This window comes from Oncorhynchus kisutch, linkage group LG6 (assembly GCF_002021735.2).
Source record: "Oncorhynchus kisutch isolate 150728-3 linkage group LG6, Okis_V2, whole genome shotgun sequence".
NCBI lineage: Eukaryota > Metazoa > Chordata > Actinopteri > Salmoniformes > Salmonidae > Oncorhynchus > Oncorhynchus kisutch.
Genome location: NC_034179.2, coordinates 43,922,843 through 43,937,345, shown reverse-complemented (window position 1 = coordinate 43,937,345; position 14,503 = coordinate 43,922,843). Strand labels below are relative to the sequence as shown.

The 14,503-nt window shown below is 39.7% G+C and overlaps 1 protein-coding gene across 1 annotated transcript in view; it reads left to right on the top strand.

Annotated features, from left to right (window-relative positions):
* LOC109892872 (opioid-binding protein/cell adhesion molecule) overlaps positions 1 to 14,503 on the top strand; it is a 524,317-nt gene that overhangs the window by 41,182 nt on the left and 468,632 nt on the right. The gene's annotated exons all lie outside the window — the stretch shown is intronic.

The following is a 14,503-nucleotide window of genomic DNA, read 5'->3' as shown; positions in this document are numbered from 1 at the left end:
ATACATTTCAAATGTTGCTTCTGAATCGAGGCGGTCGGTCACAAATTAGCTTTAAAATAAAACATGGTAGAAAGTGGTGACCTATGCCTGCGGCTTGCACATTGCTTTGGCAATATTGGGAGCTCAAGGCAGCCAGTTCACCCGTGATGCAAGTCAGTATTCGACGTCCATCCATGTCTGATGACGTCAGGAGATGACACAGAAACCGGTGACTAGGGGCAACAGTGAGCTCTGATAGCTTCAAGTAGGTTTCGGTTTTGCTAGGGAGTTGTGGACGGGGATGGCAGATGCATTTGTGCCTGATTCCAAAGGTTTTAACGCCGAATCCAGCTATGGAAATGTGTTTTTGAGAAATATGTTTTAAGCCTATCCCAAACATTAACCCTTACCTTAACCATTCGGGGTGAATGCCTAACTTTAAGATTTTGGAGTTAATCCATGAATTTAACCTTCAACACGTCGAAATTTGATGTTTGCAACAACTTCTAAATTTCATGTTTGAGTAACATGGATGAACGTCTAATTCTTATGTGAGAGCTAGTTGCGCCAAGGACTACAAGTGCCCCAGGTCTGGTGACGTGATTTGTGTGCTGTGTATTTCTTACTATTGCAATCCTTCTTCGACTTGGATTTGCACAATTAAGTGTTGAAAATGTATGCCTGCATCATTCATCACTGTGTATCTTTCTGTAATAGGCAATGTCTATGCAACAATAAATCTCTTCTGAAAAGAAATCAGTACAGACGTCAAACATAGCACCTGAAATCCCCTTTTATCCAAATGTGGATCTCTTGTCATTATCTGGAAAAATACCTTAATAAATGACATGTCTGCACTCTGACTGTCGACCCACCAATCGGACAAAAGCATAATTACGGCGGATTAGTTGTACAAATGTAGAGGGGAAGTTTGCTCTCTCCTACCTGCAAGAGAGAGGGAGAGAAAAGGGAGTACAGAGAACGTTACTCATCAAATGGTCACGTTTGACCTTTTGGATGTTGACCTCAGTACGTTTTAGAAAGCATAGAATCCTAATGAATAGAACATGCCATCTGTTTCTCCTTCCCTCTGATTTGAAGATAATGTGTCACCTGTGTTAGTCTGAGACAACAGATTCGTGCCAAAAAGGCAAACACACTTTCGCAGCCTTGTATCGCTATGCAGGGTTTACCAACCTGTTCTTAAACCATCCAACCACCTCCCACCCCTCCTAAATCCACCGGAAGTCACAGTTACAGGAAAATGTGCTCCGAGTGCCTGTCAGCCAATGGAAAATTAAAACCTTTCTGGGGACACTGCGGAGCCGTGACGACTGCATTACGGCGATAACGTGGCGCCGGGCTGATGGGTGAGGCAGATTTCCCCGCCTCCCAACGTTAACGATATTTTAGGATTGCTTCTGGGGGTGGGGAGATTCTCCTCTCTCTCTCTCTTTCTCTCTCAGCAATGACACATTCAATACACATTTAGAGGGAGTGCAGGGGGGGAGGTGGGGGAGAGGGGCAATGGTACATTGTGATTAAGTTGGGTTTTAGGCAAGTGGAAGCTGAATTGTGTGGCCTGTGAAGGGTGGCATAGCTCAGTGCTTATGACATTTTCTGGGACCTGCGTTCTCCTGGAGAGGCCTGGAAAACATGACCATGGAGCACTCTCCGCGGAATGATAAGTGATGGGACGGGATTTCGCCGGCATATTCAGTAGCCGTGCTCAACCTTACAGAACGCTCAAGATGGAAGCGGACAACCTAGAACAGACGCAGTTCTCTTATCTGGACAAGTAAAGCACATTTCCTGCCAAGTCCAGTGGCATTATAGTTTGTGTGTAAAATTTTGCAAACTGTATTTACCCTCCGGGGGCAGTCCATGTGACCTTGGCTGGATTCATTTGAATTCACTTGGTCTTTCATCTGATTCTAATTCACCCGACCTATCTGATTCTGTTAATTCTCAGAAGCATATTCTCACTTCTTTGGACTATTTTGCCTGCATTCTGAAAACAAGACCAAATTAAAACGGAATGGATTAACCTTAATAAGAACCACAACTCATGCTAAATGACATATCATTTCGCACCTGGTTGTATTTTATATAACTGTGAATATATAACAAAAGGCGATGTCTTCGCTGGAATTGGACCTTCTTTTCTATGATGAATAAACAACAATAACACAATGCTATATATTTGATGAGAGCCCTATTGAATGATAGTTTCTGACTTCAGGGTAATTGAATGTGGGCTCATGAACCTTTATGCAAGTCTAAAATAAACATACACTTTATTGTATTGTGCTTATAAATCATATTTCTAAAAATACAGCACTGAAGAATCAGAAGGAGGATTTTGGTTCTCATACTAGACCAGTCAATCCAGTTAACATAAAGATTTATCAAATCTTTAGTGCCAAAGTCTCGAATAAGGGGTGCAGATAAAGTGGTGTGTGTCTGTCTGTGTGTGTGTGCGCACAGTGCATATGTGTGAGGGGAAATGGCTTCCTGTAGACAGTTTAGCGTCTGCGGAGACCTGCACGCACCAAGCTAATTCACTTTGAGTGTGCAGATGGATCGGAGCACCCGCTAAATACTCAATAGACTGATAAATAGCATTCGCAGTGTTCTTGGCACACTATCATGGCTGCAAGAGCTCTGCCGTGGTCAGAAAGTGGTAGTCTCTGGTTGACTCTTCTACTGAAGCCTAATGCTTTGCTATATAAGCCCCCAAACTAAAGTCATCTCTCTGCTTTGATAGAGATGACCCCATAAAATAAAGAGTAATGACTAAAAGGTTAAAAGTAATATCCTTTCAGAGCTGCCATTTGTTTCTTAATACCTCTGAAACTCTGAACATTATTGATCTCTGGTGCTGCATGACTTTGCAAAGTAATTACTAGGTTATATGATGGGATTTTGTTCCTCAAAGGATACCTTCATTACTACAATATAACCTTCTCCCCAAAGAAATACATATTGTATTCCATACAGCATGTTTTTTTGTGTGCAAGAGAGATTAAGTAATGTCCAATTTATATTTGCAATTTATAATATAGAGGTTTGGAAAATAAAATAATTTCCCCCGTCAAAATCCCCCCTGTAATATTTCTTCACATGAAATTTGGTCCCTCCGTATCTGACGTGCGGCATCTCATACGCAGGAAAGCAAACCTCTATATACATAAAGATAATAAAGCCTCTTTTTATTTCGCTGTTTTTGACTTGAAAGTGAGGGGAGAGGAGGAGAGAGAGGCATATACATGGCTGGTCTTGGAGGGAAGAGAGTGTTCTGATTATTGTGCTCCATGCTGTTGCGCATGGCTCCTCTTCCCAATAGCCCGGAGCGGCCTGCTTCGACTCGGGCTGCCAACCAACCAAAGGTGGAAATCAGTATTCCTCTGAGGCTTTCCCGCCTTTCTTCCCCTCCAACTGTGATGTCGTCCACACAGGAAACTTATTTGGTTATGTGATTTTTTTTTCTTCAAGTATAGGAGTAAGATGATGCTCTATCCAATGCTCAAACCAATTGAATCCAAATACATATTCATTATCCTATAGTATCAGTGTTGCAAGTTTATAGTTACCATAGCAACCCCTGTCAAAAAGGGGATGCAGGTGAAATGGGAGCGAAAGAAAATATGGTGTTATAGTGAACAGAATTGTAAAATGTTCTGTTTTGGTCGGACTTGGGCCAAGCTGCTGATAGCGAGATAATATGGGCAGCAAGCTTGACCAAACCCATGCAGATGCCCAAAGCACAGCCACTAATTACTGTACTGCATATTCTCAGGAAACATACATTTTGTGTAGGGGAAGGTTCCATTGTTGGGAGGCTTGAACTCACAATTCACAATTACGCATGAGGCATCCCCGAAAAGCATTCAACAGCAGGATGGCTGAAAACAGCATAAAACAGTCCTAAAATAACCAGTATCAGGTTGATAATTGTAATAGTTGTTAGCGTGAGGACAAAATATATCCAGGTCAACATTTTCAGGCCTAATAAACTTCACAGGCCTCCTGATACCTCAGGTATAAGTTCTAGCCCATATTCATCATTCTCTGTATAGGTTACATAAACACCTGTGATATTAAAATCTCTGTTGTATAGCCCAGTCAAGGCACATACAGTCAGGTCCAAAATTATTGGCACCCTTGATAACGATGAGCAAAAAATACTGTATAAAATAAATAATTCAAATACTGAGCTATATTGTATGCTAAAAAGGGGGAAATTATTTTATGATATACTAATATAATTGCTAAAGAGAAATAGATAGAGGTCAAAATGATTGGCAATAATACTCTAGCACCCTCCCCTTATGAGGATAATGACACAGCCTTTTTCTAAAATGCTTTATGAGATTGGAGAACACATTGGGAGTGATCTTAGACCATTTACCATCCATAATCTGTTCAGATCCTTGATATCCTTTGTCTGCTCCTATCGACTGCCCTCTTCAAGTCAAACCACAGGTTTTCAATGGGGTTGAAGTCCGGAGACTGACAACTGACCATTGCAAAATGTCTTTGTTGATTTTGAATAGTGCTTGGGGTTATTATCTTGATGGAAGATCCACTTGTGGCCAAGTGTCAGCCTCCTTGCAGAAGCAACCAGGTTTGTGGATAAAATGTCCTGGTACTTGGTAAAGTTCATGATTCCATTGACCTTAACACATAATATCAAAAATCAAATTATTTGTCACGTGCCGAATACAACAGTGAAATGCTTACTTAAAAGGCATTAACCAACAATGCAGTTTTAAGAAAGTATTTCCTATAAAAAAGAAATAAAAATGAAAAAATAAGAAAATAGAAAAATAACAAATAATTACAGAGCAACAACAAAATAAGGTTAGTCAAGATAATTGAGGCAAATATGTACATGTAGGTAAAGTGACTATGCATAGATAATAAACAGAGAGGAGCAGCAGTTTAAAAATAAAGGGGGTTCAATGCAAATTGTCCAGGTGTTCCGGAGTGTTATGGCTTGGGGGTAGAACAAGGGCCCCAGGACCAGTGGAAGAAAAATGAAAATTAGCTGTTATTGGCAGAGAGGTTTTGAACTCTCTTTCTTATTGGTCTATTAACTTTACCGCTTGGTGATGCAACCATGGAAAACCAAAACTCCATCCCATCAAAACAGGCTGAAATTTCAGGCAGTCTTTTCAAACTGCTCTTACACTAAAAGGGCCTTATCATAATTTTCCAAATTTCACAGTACTTATTATTACAACCTCATACTGGGAAATATATATATATATATATATATATATATATATATATAACCTAGAAAAATAATCACATTTTTGACTGCTGTTGACCTTTAAAAAAATGTATCTTTGCTTGCAATATAGGTCAGTATTTGTATTATTTATTTTATACAGTCATTTATGCTCATCTTTATCATGGGTGCCAATAATTATGGACCTGACTGTATACACTGAGTATAGTAAACATTAGGAACGCCTTCCCATCGTTCTGCCCTCAATTTGTCAGGGCATGGACTCTACAAGGTATAAAAAGCTTTTCACATGGATGCTGGCCCATGTTGACTCCATTGCTTCCCACAGTTGTGTCAAGTTGGCTGGATGTCCTTTGGGTGGTGGACCATTCTTGGCACACACAGGAAACTGTTGAGCGTGAAAAACCCAGCAGCATTGCAGTTCTTGACACAAATCAGTGCACCTGGCACCTACAGTACTATGTCTCAATTGTCTCAAGGCTTAAAAATATTTTTTGTAGCTGTTTCCTCCCCTTCATCTAAACTGATTGAGGTGGATTTAACAAGTGACATCAATAAGGGATCATAGCTTTCACCTGGTCAGGCTATGTCATGGAAAGAGCAGGTTTTCTTAATGTTTTGTATACTCTGTGTATATCACGCCAACGGTTCACATTCACACTGTAACACATGCCTATGAAGATTAGGCTGCATCTTTTCAGAGGATTCCAATTTTCTGCCTAAAAACTTTGTTCTCTGCTGGCTAATCATCATAGGTCAATGTTTTCTCTCCACATAATTAGAATGGAGAACACAATTACAAATCCTCCAGTCAACGTGATTACCTTCTGTCACTCCTGGCACCTTGTCCCCTAATTTAATGTATTGCTCAATGATCACTCCACAGTCATAAAGGCAAGAGGCTCACTGTCCCCACTTGAAGTCCATTTCCTAACCATCAGCCATCGGCTTGTACTGTCTGATAAATGCCAGCTCTGGGAGGCACTCTGTGTTTTGAAGCTATTACTGCACCTCCTGACCCACTCTCAGACACTAGTGATTAATGCCCAGGCCCTTCCCTCTGGGCACACTGGTAGAATCAACATTGTTTCCACATTTCATTGCAATTACATTGAACCAATGTGGAATAGACAATGAATTGACGTCGGTGACCAGTGGGTTTGCTGTTCACCCCCATGTAATGTACGATACAGGATTAACAAGCCCCTGTCATCGCCAATGAGAGCAATAAATGGCTGCCTGAACTACAGTTTGGATACTGACGAGTTCTGTATATGCAATGTTATGTAAGTACTGGTGTTTAATTACACTGATGGTTGCTCGCAGTCTTATACTAGCTGATTTGGCTTTCCTCTTAAACCTACATCTGCTCTATTGGATTCTCAGGAGATGAATTTGACATTCATGTTTGTTGGCATCCAATATCAATCAAGGATTGAAGAAAAGTAGGCTGGGCTGCTATGAAGAAAAGATGGGCTGCTATGAAGTGAATCCATTCTATCAACCATGTAGCTTAACTAAAATATCCAGATGCTGATGTGAAATGGAATAACAATAATGAAATATAACAGTTCATAACAAGCGTGAATATCATGATAAAAAAATAATGTATTATTTTTTAAACCTATACCATACCACCTGCATAATTACCTACACAATTCTACAGACAGCAGTGGCTTGTATAATTGAAAAGGTGTATGAATAATCTCTTGTAATATGTAAATGGCACACCAGGGGAACACCCTGCGGTCAATTAGACTGTAAAAAGCAGAAGCCAGAGCCTAATGTAATGAAGAGATATAGGCTTGTATGGAATGACTTTCAATCAGCAGTATTCAGAACAAAAGCGACATGTCTCGTCAGCAAGTACAAGGGTTGGTAATATGTGGAGGTTAATTTCATGCGAGGAAAGGAGAGGAAATCAAAATTTCATCCACAAATGGACACCCTTTTAAAGACTCCCGGCAGGAACAGTATTTTTACATGCTGTGACATTTGTGCTGTCTATTCTGATAATTTTTGGGGTGACTGGCTGCTCATTGTCAGTTCTGTCAGGATATTGGTGGCAGGTGTTGAATGTCATATCAGCGAGAAAAGTGGATTACATTTGGTCAACAGAAGTAGGTTAGATATTGGCATGCAGCTGCCCAAGCACAGTCCCCAAAAGATCAACAAACACTATTATTTGTATTTTGCTGCCTTGGTGCATAGCATAGTTCAACTGGTGTTTTGCATCATGACCTTCATGTTCAATGTATTCAGGTTATTGTACAGTGAAAAACAGTCTACAACAATACATTCACTGGTTTTAAAATGGTGCAAGTAACTTGTTATATTTTTCCTTTAAGGGCCAATCTGCCTTTGGAACATACATTTTGGACTTTTAGATTAATGTTATTGATGCTGTAAGAATATAACTTATAAATGTCTCATAAGTTTAGTTCTACTGTCATACCCCAAACAGAACCCCCAAAATAAGCTTGTTTTACTCCATTGTTTGTAAACAATGGAATTGAAAACAAACACTGTATACCATCAAAACAAGGTCAAAACCCTCACATTTCTCCTGCCCCAAACCACAGTTGTTTACCAAAACAGTGGGGGAGGTAAATATTTTGTTTGATTTGCTGATTGCCCCTTTAAGTGGTCCATGAAAACTAAGAAGTGTTTTTCTACTACTACAAGATGCTGCCTGCAGGTTACCCAACTACTCACACAATTCATCAATGCTTAATTTGCTGAATTAGATGACACATCTGATAAATTTGTCTCAGAATATCAACCATCAGTGAACATGCCAACAGTAAAACCCCTATCCTCACCACCTCCACCTATTCTTCATCCTGCTGTCTTTCTCTCTTTAGTAGCACTCTTTGGTCATATCCTTCATGTGTCTGGCAAGGATTACTGGGCTTGCGGGAGATCTTTGGGGAATGGCTAATTTTGTGACTCAAACCTCTCACTAGATAAACGGCTCAAGCTGCTCTACACTGAATCTGAGAGCTTTCCACATTGCACATTCCGAGCCTGCGCTGAAAGCCTGTTATTAATGAAAAGGTCAAAGCAGGTGGGTGGTTTGATAGTGGCGGGCAGGTACTGCCAATTCTCTCTCTTTACCGCCACGCTGCAGAGTAAAGTGAGAAACGAAGGACTGAGCTCATGGGGTGGGGGTATTACTTAAGAAGCTCACTTAATTCAAAAATGGTTTTCTGTTGCAGCCACCTTCAAATTGTAATTCAAAACATGCCAGACAGCTTTTGTCCAACTCCTTCTAACTGCAGTCATAACTCATCTTCTTACCTCATCTTTTGTCCTTCTTTGGTGTTTGCAGCTAGATTGAGATATCAACATCCCTCAAATGTCTCAAACTCCTGACACAGACAAATTCATTCATTTGCGTATTTTAATCTATTATCCATCCGAATTAAGGTCAGTTGTAAGGCTACTAATTGGTTCCTGGATTTGAGTATCAGACTATTCTCTGTGGCACTAATGGAAATGAATGGGCAGATCTCTGGTCTGTCTAATTTGGCAATAGAGGAAAAAGACAAGACAATGATATCCCCAGCCCTTTTATTTGCTCCAATATTTGAACTAGCAATTATACCACAGAAATATAGGACAAGGACCTCCGCAAGTCATTTTGTTGTAGGGGTTATTATAAGTGGTCCTTTATCTTTTTCAAATTTGTTTCAAACGACTGAGTCCATTTGTATCACTACAATATAAGTGAAGGACATTTGCCTAAGACTTAACCAAGAATTTTGATATTTATTTTATGACTGTTTGTAACTGCTATATAGACCAAAAGATCCAGTTCTGTTGATGCAATGCTAACACATTGAGTGGTGATTATAGAATTTTGGGTAACGATTAATTGTCATGCAAATAGCAAGGTTATTGTCATACATGTAATTTTTGTTAAAATGTTTTAAGCTTGTAATGTAATCACAATGCATCTTTTAAAATGAGCTTTGACATACCTACTGAATATAACACAGTTTGGTGACACCACTGGTCTCAAAAACAAATGTTTTTGACCGCTTTTGATCTTTTAGAAATTAAGCTTCACCTCCTGAAGTGTCGTTCTGCTCATAAAATGATTACCAACTTTAACTACTTAATGTAAAAATGTTAAACTGCTTGAGTAAACTATATCTACTTGAAAATAACATTGAGACAATTATGCATTAAAGACAATTATGACTATCCATAATTGTCTGTCACACGATTATACTATTATTGTGCCAGACCTAACATTGAGGATAAATGAATAAGCAGTTTAGTTACAGGGTTTGGCGCAATAATTTAATCAGGACCATGTGTCTTGATAGCAAGCATTGATTTTTATTTGGATTTCATGTAATGGACAAAATAGTCCAAATTGGTCCAAATTGGTGAAGTGAAAAAAAAAATATCAAAATAATCAAAAACTTTAAAGTGGTATGTGCATATGTATTCACCCCCTTTGGTATGAAGCCTCTAAATAAGATCTGGTGCAACCAATTACCTTCAGAGGTCACACAATTAGTTAGATTGCACACAGGTGGACTTTATTTAAGTGGCACATGATCTGTCACGTGGTCTCAGAGTCTGTAACACCACTAAGCAAGGGGTACCACCAAGTAAGTGGCACCATGAAGACCAAGGAGCTCTCCAAACAGGCCAGGGACAAAGTTGTGGAGAATACAGATCAGGGTTGGGTTATAAAAAAATATCAGAAACTTTGAACATCCCACGCAGCACCATTAAATCCATTATTAAAAAATGGAAAGAATATGGCACCACAACAAACCTGCCAAGAGAGGGACACCCATCAAAACTCAAAGACCAGGCAAGGAGGGCATTAATCAGAGGCAACAAAGAGACCAAAGATAACCCTGAAGTCGCTGCAAAGCTCCACAGCGGAGATTGGAGTATCTGTCCATAGGACCACTTTAAGCCGTACACTCCACAGAGCTGGGCTTTACGGAAGAGTAGCCCAAAAAAATCCATTGCTTATTAAAGAACATGCCTTTTGGCGAACACATTTGGAGGTACTCTGGTCTGATGAGACTAAAATTGAGCTTTTTGGCCATCAAGGAAAACGCTATGTCTGGTGCAAACCCAACACCTCTCATCACCCCGAGAACACCATCCCATGGGGATGTTTTTTATTGGCAGGGGCTGGGAAACTGGTCAGAATTGAAGGAATGATGAATAGCAGTAAATACAGTGACATTCCTGAGGGAAACCTGTTTCAGTCAACCAGAAATTTGAGACTGGGACGGAAGTTCACCTTCCAGCAGGACAATGACCCTAAGCATACTGCTAAAGCAACACTCAAGTGGTTGAAGGGGAAACATTTAAATGTCTTGGAATGGCCTAGTCAAAGCCCAGACCTCAATCTAATTGAGAATCTGTGGTATGACTTAACCTTTTCACATGTACCAACACATGGGTGTGATCATTCTACAGTGGCCTCTGTAGCGTACGATCAAACCGGTGTGATTAGAATGCTTATTTAGAACGTCCAGTTTCGGTATGACGCAACAATCAGCATTTGAGCTGGCCACACAGTTTTTTCAGAAACATTTTACACAAACACAGTCCTTGCAAAGTTATGTCCAGAATGCGAGCAGTTTATTTTTGGATTCAATGTTCAGACATTCACAGAAGTAGCTACAGCATAGCACAATCATCCAAACCGGAAAAATGTAGGCTACATTTGTCCTACAGCTACTGTAACTGAGGAAAGATTGACATAAAACAAGCGGTCATATTTTTATACCTCTCGGTTGACAGAAACTACAATATGAATTAGCTAATAGCAATTACTATTTATAATTAATCACATCACAGGTGAGCTCACCATTGATCAAAATAACTGAGTAAAACACTTTCTAGAAATCGAAAGTAATCAGACGATGGGTAGTTTCTGCCGCCACCATGCTTGTTTTTTTGCATCAACCAAAGATAATAAGAGGAGACAAGATGAGTTTGGTCTGTTAATAGTATGCACGTTGAAGGGGGTGTGTCGTCGACGATCATCCACTGCCCTTCATTAATTTCCGGAAGTTTACCCGATAGATGAGTGAACCTTTCCTTCACCTCTGTCACGCCCTGACCTTAGAGAGCTTTTTATGTCTCTTTTTTGGTTTGGTCAGGGTGTGATTTGGGTGGGCATTCGATGTTCTTTTTTCTATGTTTTTGTATTTCTTTGTTTTGGCCGGGTATGGTTCTCAATCAGGGACAGCTGTCTATCGTTGTGTCTGATTGGGAACCATACTTAGGTAGCTTTTTTCCACATGGTTTTTGTGGGTAGTTATTTTCTGTTTAGTGTTTTCTGCACCTGACAGGACTGTTTTGGTTTAGTTTATTTCTCGTTGTTATTTTGTTATAGTGTTCAGTTACAATAAAAAGGCATGAACACTTACCACGCGCTTTGGTCCGATTCCTCTTCTTCAGACGACGACTCCCATTACAACCTCATTATAATCTTTGGTCTGACAGATTACGTGACACTCAGAATGCATTGTATAACGTCAACAAACATGGAGCCACACATAGCTGGCAAATAGCTTAGCTCATTATAATCAGTACAACCTTCAAAAAAGTATTTTACACACATCATAGGTGTCCATTTCAATAATCGGAATGCATTATTTGTCACCAGTAGTTGAAAACATGTGAGTAAATTTGTAAATACATTATGCTCCATACATACATATATATACACACATACATACTGTATATGCCTACAGTAGAAACGACAACACAAACAGAAAATAAGGAACTTACTTTGATAGGAATGCACATATGTCCAAAGTTATTATTTGCAAGGAAAACAACAAGGAAGGCAAAGCAAGCGCCAGCAAGAAAATGTACCAATGCGGAAATACAGTTAAAGTCGGAAGGTTACATACACTTTAGCCAAATACATTTAAACTCAGTTTTTCACAATTCCTGACATTTAATCAAAGTAAAATTCCTTGACTTAGGTCAGTTAGGATCACCACTTTATTTTAAGAACGTGAAATGTCACAATAATAGTAGAGAGAATGATTTATTTCAGCTTTTATTTCTTTCATCACATTCCCAGTGGTAAGTTTACATACACACAATTAGTATTTGGTAGCATTGCCTTTAAATTATTTCACTTGGGTCAAACATTTCAGGTAGCCTTCCACAAGCTTCCCACAATAAGTTGGTTGAATTTTAGCCCATTCCTCCTGACAGGGCTGGTGTAACTGAGTCAGGTTTGTAGGCCTCCTTGCTTGCACACGCTTTTTCAGTTCTGCCCACAAACGTTCTATAGGATTGAGGTCAGGGCTTTGTGATGGCCACTCTGATACCTTGACTTTGTTGTCCTTAAGCCATTTTGCCACAACTTTGGAAGTATGCTTGGGGTCATTGTCCATTTGGAAGACCCATTTGCGACCAAGCTTTAACTTGATGTCTTGAGATGTTGCTTCAATATATCCACATCATATTCCTACTTCATGATGCCATCTATTTTGTGAATTGCACCAGTCCCTCCTGCAGCAAAGCACCCCCACAGCCTGATGCTGCCACCCCTGTGTTTCACGGTTGGGATGGTGTTCTTCGGCTTGCAAGCCTCCCCCTTTATCCTCCAAACATAGCGATGGTCATTATGGCCAAACAGTTCAATTTTTTTTTCATCAGACCAAAAAGTACGATCTTTGTCCCCATGCGCAGTTGCAACCGTAGTCTGGCTTTTTTTATGGCAGTTTTGGAGCAGTGGCTTTTTCCTTGCTGAGCGGCCTTTCAGGTTATGTCGATATATCACTTTTTTTTTACTGTGGATATAGACACTTTTGTACCTGTTTCCTCCAGCATCTTCACAAGGTCCTTTGCTGTTGTTCTGGGATTGATTTGCACTTTTCACACCAAAGCACGTTCATCTCTAGGAGACAGAACGCGTCTCCTTCCTGAGCGGTATGATGGCTGCGTGGTCCCATGGTGTTTATACTTGCGTACTATTGTTTGTACAGATGAACGTGGTACCTTCAGGAAATTGCTCCCAAGGATGAACCAAACTTGTGGAGGTCTACAATTTTTTTCTGAGGTCTTGGCTGATTTCTTTTGACTTTCCCATAATGTCAAACAGAGGCACTGAGTTTGAAGGTAGGCCTTGAAATACGTCCATGGGTACACCTCAAATTGAATCAAATTATGTAAATTAGCCTATCAGAAGCTTCTAAAGCATTGACATCATTTTTTGTAATTTTCCAAACTGTTTAAAGTCAACATTGTGTATGTAAACTTCTGACCCACTGAAATTGTGATACAGTAAATTATAAGTGAAATAATCTGTCTGTAAACAATTGTTGGAACAATTACTCGTGTCATGCACAAAGTAGATGTCCTAAACGACTTGCCAGAACTATAGTTTGTTAACAGTAAATTTGTGAAGTGGTTGAAAAACGAGTTTTAATAACTCCAACCTAAGTGTATGTAAACTTCTGACTTCAACTGTATATAAATATTTGATCTGCGCAAGCATGAGTGAAGTGCAGTGGGCTCCCCTCAAAGAGAGAAGTTTATCCGGCTCAGTAAAGCCTTAAACATATATTGTCCACAATGCAGAAATGGGCTACTTCTATGTGAATTAATGAGGAGGTGGAACACACCTAAATTCAAACTGTTAGAAAATACAAATTTTTTAGAAAATATTTTGAAATTTACAAGTTGAAACATAGCCTATAGATAATTATCAGGCAGTGTGTGTTAACTGTCCTGTTGCGTAATAATCACATTTTGGAACAGTGAGTGCATTCTGACATCACGTGCATAAAACAACTCACGCTGGGGGCGACTGTTAGAGATCTTTGGAACTCAAGTGTGAAAAGGTTAAAGATTGCAGTACACCAGCGGAACCCATCCAACTTGAAGGAGCTGGAGCAGTTTTGCCTAGAAGAAAGGGCAAAAATCCCAGTGGCTAGATACCCCAAGAGACTTGCAGCTGTAATTACTGCGAAAGGTGGCTCTACAAAGTATTGACTTTGGGGAGTTGAATAGTTATGCACGCTCAAGTCTTATTTTTTGTTTGTTTCACAATAAAAAATATGTTGCATCTTCAAAGTGGTAAATATGTTGTGTAAATCAAATGATACAAACCCCCCCCAAAATACATTTTAATTCCAGGTTGTAAGGTGACAAAAAAAATGCCAAGGGGGTTGAATAATTTCACAAGCCACTGTAGAATGCTGAACTTTCGGTAGTCTAAACTGTGGCAATTAATGGAGGTGTTTTCAGTCTGACTATCTC